Consider the following 8,399-nt stretch of genomic DNA (forward strand, 5'->3'; position numbering starts at 1 on the left):
AAATGGCCGTTTTGGCGGGAGAACTGATTTTAATGACGATTAAAGTGAAAAAAAAAGTGAAATATTCCTTTAAATATGGTGCCTGGGGGGTGTCTGTAGTATGCCTGTGAAGTGCCACGTGTTTCCCGTGTTTAGAACAGTCCCTGCACAAAATGACATTAAACGGAAATAACATCATTGAAAACTGCTTGCGGTTTTAATGTTATATCTGGTTCCTGCAATATGGTTGAAAATCATTGAGAAAAATGGCATGGGTAGCCCTCCCTGCCCATTACCAGCCCCTTTGGGTCTTGTACGCAAATTAAGGGCAACCCCTTACCCATATTAAAAAAAGGAAATGCGTGTGGCCCCCAGGCCCTATATACTCAGAACAGCAGTATACAGGCGGTGCAAACAAGACAGGGACTGTGTAGGTTTCTTGTGTTAAGTTGAATCTGTTTGTAATTTTCAACTGGTACATTTTTAAAGTGTAGCTCCAGTCAAAAAAACTATTTTTAAGCTTTTTGGAAAACATAGGGAAGGGTTATCACCCCTGTATAATTTGTTTTGTCGTACATCTTTTTTCATCTCACTTGCTGTTGTCTCCTTCCTTTTTCAAGTAGGAGATGTTTGTAAGTTGGATGTTTGAAAGTAGGGGCCTGCCCTATATGCTCTGCAGAACTGGCGGAACAAGGTGTTGGTTTTGCCACAACATTGTAAGCCCTGAAAGTGACTCTTGGTGGGCGCTGGAGCGCCCTGCTGTGAACGATTATATCAAGAATTGTAATTACATGCCATTGTTGAACAGTGGTAGAAAAATTGACCTTTGGTGGTTGTGGTGCTGGTGCCACAACACTATAAGTCCTCACAGTTACTCTGGGTGGGCACAGGAAGGGGCCCTCCTGTGAAATATTATATCAAGAATTGTAATTACTTGTCCCTGTTAAACAGGGGCAGAAAAATTGGGCCTTAGGCACTGGTGCTGGTGCCACGACACTGCAACCTCTCCCATATACTCTAGTTTTATTGCAGGAATTAGCCCTGCTGCAAAGCATTGCATCAAAAATTGTACTTAAACGCCCCTGTTAAACAGGGGCAGAAAAATTGGGCTTTAGTCACTGGTGCTGGTGCCACCACACTGCAACCTCTACCATATACTCTAGTTTTATTGCAGGAATTAGCCCTGCTGCAAAGCATTGCATCAAAAATTGTACTTAAATGCCCCTGTTAAACAGGGGCAGAAAAATTGGGCTTTAGGCACTGGTGCTGGTGCCACCACACTGCAACCTCTCCCATATACTCTAGTTTTATTGCAGGAATTAGCCCTGCTGCAAAGCATTGCATCAAAAATTGTAATTAAACGCCCCTGTTAAACAGGGGCAGAAAAATTGGGCTGATGGCATCACCCAGAACCAGAAATGTTCTTCCAACATATCAGCGGAGGAGGAAGAGGATAGACCATCAACATAACAGGACAGTCACTCAGCATCAGCATAGGCAGTCTTGAAGGGATGTGATATTTCAAAAAAAATTATTCGGTTACATCAGCTTCAGGTGCTTGGTAGCTGTGGGTGATCCAAGACTGATTCATCTTGATGAAGGTCAGTCGATCAACTGATTCGGTGGACAGGCGCACCCTGTGATCGGTAACAAAGCCACCAGCAGCACTGAAGGTGCATTCCGAAAGAACGCTGGATGCAGGACAGGCCAGTAGCTCAATTGCATACTGTGCAAGCTCTGGCCAGTGATCCATCCTCAAGATCCAGTAAGCCAGAGGATTTTCGATGGGAAAGGTGTCCAAGTCTGACCTTGCCCCTAGGTATTCCTGCACCATGTAAATCAGAAGTTGGCCAACCGATCATACCTTGGGGTTGCGGACTAAAAAATTGTCTGAAAGCATCAGTCAGACGGCCCCCTTCTCCACCGCTCCTTCTGACCGATGCCTCAGCAACACGTTGTCCAGGACCAGGAGTTTGTAACCTCCCAGTCTCTGGGAACGCGTTGCACAGACCTTTCTGCAAGTCCTCCCGGAGATGTCTCATCCTCTGCTCCCTCTGCGATGGCAAGATAAGGTCGGCAACCTTACCCTTGTACCGTGGATCAAGGAGAGTGGCCAGCCAGTAATGGTCCCTCTCCTTGATCCAAAGAATACGAGGATCCTTCCACAGGCTTTGCAGGATCAGGGAGGCCATGCAGCGTAGGTTAGCTGAGGCATTCGGTCCAGAGTCCTCTGGGTCACTAAGGGCAACATGATCCGCAGCTACCTCCTCCCAACCACGTACAAGTCAACGTGTTTCTTGGTACTGTAAATCATCCCTACAAGACTGCTGCTGCTGATGCTGAGTGCCAGCCTCCACCTCCATGCTGACACAATCATCCTCCTCCTCCTCCTCTTCCTCCTCCTCATCCTCTTCCTGTGTGATGGGTGGCATAGCAGGAACACTGTCTGGATAAAGGGGGCCTTGAGAGGCAAGAAAGTCCTCCTCTTCCTGCCTCTGTTCTGCCTCAAGTGCCCTGTCCATTATTCCATGCAGCGTATGCTCCAAGAGGTGGACAAGAGGTACAGTGTCACTGATGCATGCACTGTCACTGCTCACCATCCTTGTGGCCTCCTCAAACGGTGACAGGACAGTGCACGCATACTTGATCATGCCCCACTGGCGTGGTGAGAAAAAACTGAGCTCACCTGACCCTGTCCTGGTGCCGTAATCGCACAGGTACTCATTGATGGCCCTCTGCTGCATGTGCAGCTGCTGCAGCATGGCCAACGTTGAGTTCCACCTGGTGGGCATGTCACATATAAGGCGGTTCTTGGGCAGGTTCAACTCCTTTTGGAGCTCAGCCAGCCGAGCACAGGCATTAAATGATTGGCGGAAATGCACACAGACTTTCCTGGCCTGCTTCAGGACATCCTGTAAGCCGGGGTACCTGCCCAAGAACCGCTGCACCACCAGGTTAAGGACGTGAGCTACACAGGGCACATGGGTCAGTTGTCCCTGTCGGAGGGCGGAGAGGAGGTTGGTGCCATTGTCACAAACCACCATTCCTGGCTTAAGCTGGCGTGGCGTCAACCACCTCTCGGCCTGCCCCTGCAGAGCTGACAAAACATCCGCCCCAGTGTGGCTCCTCCCCAAACAAACCAGTGCAAGCACGGCATGGCATCGTTTTGCCTGCGTACTTGCGTAGCCCCTGGAACGCCTACGGAGCACCGCTGGTTCTTAGGACAGAGCACTGGAAGAGGCCATGGAGGAAGAAGAAGAGGAGGGGGTGGAGGAGAGAGGTGTGTCACAACCAATAGTAGCATTTTGGAGGCGTGGTGGTGGAACAACCTCCAACACTACTACACCTTGTCCTGCATCCTTCCCAGCTGCCAGAAGAGTGACCCAATGGTAACGTCCCTGTCCATGCCTGCTGGACCATGAGTCAGCAGTAATATGCACCTTACCGCTGACCGCCCTGTCCAGCGAGGCAAGGACATTGCCTTCCACATGCCGGTAGAGAGCCGGAATCGCCTTCCGTGAGAAAAAGTGACGTTTGGGGACCTGCCACTGAGGAACCGCACATTGTACAAACTCACGGAAGGGGGCCGAGTCTACCAACTGAAAAGGCAGCAGTTGAAGTGCTAGCAATTTAGCCAAGCTAGCATTCAACCGCTGGGCATGTGGATGGCTGGGAGTGAACTTCTTTCGCCGGTCCAGCAGCTGGGGCAGGGACATTTGCCTGCTATAATCGGACGTGGGTGTACTGCTAACAGAGTGCCCGGAAGCACTTGGCTGTGACACACCTAATTCTACACCTTCATTTGTATGTTCGACTCGAACACGAAGATCATCCCTACCCCTGGGTATGTTGAATTGGTTTATTTACACCCTACCTATGCTCCCTTTCTTTATTTATACTGCAGATCCCCTAAAAGTTGGTCACCTTTTAGCCTCCATTTACACTACTACATTCAACTGGATGAAACCCTCGGGCCTCTTATCACATTCATTCTTACCCTCATTAGGAGCCAACCTAGCAACTATAAGCGCTTCCTCACACCACCACCCTAAAAAAAAACAAAAATGTGAGAATGTGAAAGGGCTCCGATCCCCCATAAAAAGACTGAAAATCAAACGGTTTCAAACGGTTGAAAAATCTACTAATTTCCTACATATGAAAAAGTTATGAGTGGGCACGGTCCTTGGGTCTGAGGCAGTTGGGAGAAAGACCGGGGTCGTCATACTCAAGAACCTTTCATGTGAAATAATCACTGTAGACACCAAAAATCAAGGACGTTTTACACTGCTCGACTACACCTTGGCTCTAAACAGCTTCAGATCTCCAACGCTTACACTTCCAACAATGCAGGCCAACCCTTCTTCTGTGAGTTATCCACAAATCTTCTAAAACTCCCCCAAGCTTCACACCTTATAGGAGGTGATTTCAACATGGTCATGCACCCCAGCAATGACAGATCCACCGCTAGAAACTCTTATGCCCTGTACACACAACAGGTTTTCCCATCAAAATAAACTCTGAAGGTTTTTACGACAGAATTCCGCTGAAGCTGTCTTGTGTACACACGATCACACCAAATTCCGACTGTCAAGAACACGGTGACGTACAACATGTATGACAGGACTAGAAAAGGAAGTTCAATGGCCAGTAGCCAATAGCTTCCGTCTCGTACTTGCTTTAGAGCATGCATCGTTTTTGGTACGTCGGAACAGCATACAGACGAGCGGTTTTCCCAATAGCAATTTGTTCTGTCTGAAAAATATAGAGCATGTTCTCTTTCTAGGTCCGCCAGAATTTTCAACGTAAAAAGTTGGGGCATACACATGGTCGGAATATATGATGAAAAGCTCCCGTCTGACTTTTTCTGTCAGAAATTACAACCGTGTATAAGGGGCATTATAGGAAATCTGTAGACACACACTCTTGCCTCCACCATGGACTCCCTGCATCTTACCGACATTTGGCGCCTGTTCCATCAAGCCGACAGAGAATAAACTTTTTTCTCCTCCCCTCATAAAACCCTTACCAGAATAGACTACATCTTTAGCACTGACAGTCTCCTTTCACAAATAACAGAAGTTGAGGTCCATGATATTGCCAACTCAGATCATTGAATCATTCCCCAATATCTATTTTGCTTGAAGACCCTATCTCCCAAAACAACCCTCACCTGTGGCGTTTCCCTACTTTTCTCTCCAACAATGGCAATTTTAAAACCTACATGGGGTCAGCCTAAGAGGAATACACAGCTGCCCATTATCCTCACAAGGACAGTCCAAATCTCCTCTGGGAGGCTGGCAAAGCCTTCCTTAGAGGCTGGATTATTTCTTATGCCACCTCTTATAGGAAACAGACCATGTAAAATTAACGTAAAGCGAGCTCTCGCCTTAATCTAGCACAACACTCTAGCATCTAGTAATAACCTTGAAAATAGAAAGGCAGGCAGCTAAATGCACCTTTGACTCCTAGGCAGACAAGCTAGAATTGATTAAACACGCTCATATGGATGCTACCCTTCCTAAATTTGGTAAAAAAATCTGGTAAATTATTGGCAAGGCTATGTAGAGGCCCCCATCACCCCACCTTCATCACCTCTCTCTGGGATTCCAATGGCATTACGAAGCCCATTCCCCAAAACGTTAATAGAGTCATGCGCCAATATTACAAGTTACTATACGCTCATGAACCTATAAATAAGCACCTTGGTCAGAGCTTTCTAGGCAACCTCCACCTTCCCACAGTCTCCTCTTCCCAACTTAACCATTTGAACTTGCCCATCTCAGAGTCAGAACTATCCAACACCATCAAACACTTAGCCCCCAACTAGGGCCCAGGCCCTGATGTCTTCTCGAATGAACTCTTCAAAACACTTCAGAATATTGTTACACCTCCCTTTTAGAATTTTACAATGGGATATGGGCTGGAGGCCCCTATCTTCCTACCGGCAAACAATCCATTATCAAACTTTTAGCAAAAAAGGGGAAAGATTCACTAGATCCAGGTTCCTACAGGCCTATATTCCTTTTAAACTTAGACATCAAAATCCTGTCCAATATCATTTCAACCAGGCTCGCAGACATATTTACTTCAGTAATTCACCCAGCGCAATCTGGCTTTGTAAAGGGAAGAACTACCTCCCTCAACATTCGCAAGGTCTTAATGGTCCTAGAACATGCCAAAGCCAACCCAGGGAAGAACTTTGCCATCACCACCCTGGACGCAGAGAAAGCTTTTGATACCGTCAGTTTTGAGTGGCTTTTGTTAGTTCTTTCAGGCTGGAATTCTCTAGACCTTTTAGCCATGTCATTGAGACTATGTATGCCTCTCGGTCTGCCAGGCTGGTGGTGGCAGGTCTTCTGTCAGAGGACTACCGCATTTTCAAGAGCACCAGGCAGGGGTGTCTCCTCTCCCCTCTACTATTTCATTTAGCCATAGAACCCTTTCCAGGTTCCTATCTGAATTGGCCCCATTACATGGGATTCATATTGACGATTTGGACCATCACAATGCACTCTTTGCAGATGTACTCATTTTCACAGCGAATCCACCCTCTGACATGGCCATCTTTAAGAACCCCCTTTACGAGTTCTGCTCCTGTTCAGGTGAAGGGGGTGCAAAATCTCCCTAATATTAGGGATCTAATCTAGCCTGTCTATTTTATGTAGGTTTAGACTGGATTTCTGAGACCTCCCGATACTCCAACTAAACTCTTGAATCAAAGATGATTTACCCTTTCTCTCTCTGAGCCTTGCTGCACTGTAAGTGGAACTCTTTACAACCAGCTCTACAACACAACCTAAAGGACACTGTCATTGCTAGGAGAGATACCCAAAAGAAACTAGGCCTCTCTCCCTTTGTCTCCAGACTTTTACCTATTAAAGGCAATCCAAGCTTTCCTTCAGGAATTGATTACACCGCCTACAAGAACTGGAGGAACCAAGGCCTGCCATCGTCCTCCTCCTTAGTCAATTTGGAATCTGGTCTTCCACTCACATTCACCACATTGCTCAGAAATACTCCCTACCAGCATGAGGTTCATCACCGCTCAATGTAGGGAAAAAGATTTCCTTACTTGACCAACTACTGAATCAAGGTTTTCACTCCATCTTGTACATATAGTAAAGCTGCACGATTCTGGCTAAAATGAGAATTTTTTTGCTTAGAAGATAGATCACAATTCTCTCACGATTCTCGCGGCATAACATCATCTTTTACATTAAAACAAAAAAATTGGGCTAACTTTACTGTTTCGTTTTCTTTTATTCATTGAAGTGTATTTTTTCCCCAAAAATTGCATTTGAAAGACAGCTGGGCAAATACAGTGTGACATAAAATATTGCAGCAATTGACATTTTATTCCCTAGGGTCTCTCCTAAAATATATATAATGTTTGGGGGTTCCAAGTAATTTTCTAGCAAAAAATATTGATTTTCAACTTAAGAAACAAGTGTCAGGAAAAAGATTTAGACTTTAAGTGGTTAATCCTCCTGCATTTACACGTTGTCTAAAAACTTAGCAGACTGCCTGGATTTTTTTTTTCACGCAGAAGTTTCTCCCCTTGATCTAAGAAGGAAGAGTTAGTTACAATGTTTCATGTTAAACTTGGCAGACTGCCCGGATGTTTTCTTTTGACAGCTGAGTGAGCAGAGAATTCTCTCCACTTGTTATATGAAAGAATCAGCAAACTTGCAATTTTTTAACGATTAATTGTGCAGCTCTAACATACAACGACCTTTTGATATGCAAACGGTTTCCCTCTTTTCATTCCTCAACAGCTGTTAACTGGAGCAAAGACTTCCCGGATGACGAGATCACTACCAAGGTGCTCAAAGCGTACAACAGCATATTACACCTGATCCCAAATAAATCCTGGAGAGAAACGCAACCAAAAGTGATTCATCAAGCATACATTACCTTTTTGTATGAGAAATTCAACCTTTAATCCACGCTTTGACCTCTATGTTCTCAACCGAAACCCTCCTTGGCTCATCGTCTATGGTCTTGCACCCACATTTTCTGGGACCAAGTCCTCTTTTTTATATCAGGAGTCCCCTCACTCCAAATTCCAAAAGACCCTCTCCTTCTAGTTTTTGGATTTTGGAATCCCTCTCCTCAGACACAACATTTTGCCAGAATGACCCTCCATCACAAACCCTGGACTCTTATCTGCCTCTTAGTTGCCCGAAGAACCATCTTGAAACAATGGACTTCAACCTCACACTCAACTAACTCAAACGAGAGCTACTGCTGCTCATGTATCGAGAAAAAACTCTCTTGGACGTGTCCTTGGCTCCCTCCAATAAACGCTTCTATAGGGGATGGCAAGCATTCATGTCAGCAACTCTCTCTTCAGAAGACTACAGGTTTTTCTATAGCACTTTCACATGCACCCATGGACTGCTGCAACTCTACGACAAAGA

The sequence above is a fragment of the Lithobates pipiens genome, unplaced genomic scaffold (assembly GCF_037356315.1).
Source record: "Lithobates pipiens isolate NorthernLeopardFrog02 unplaced genomic scaffold, aLitPip1_a1.2 Scaffold_25, whole genome shotgun sequence".
In the NCBI taxonomy this organism is placed as follows: Eukaryota; Metazoa; Chordata; class Amphibia; order Anura; family Ranidae; genus Lithobates; species Lithobates pipiens.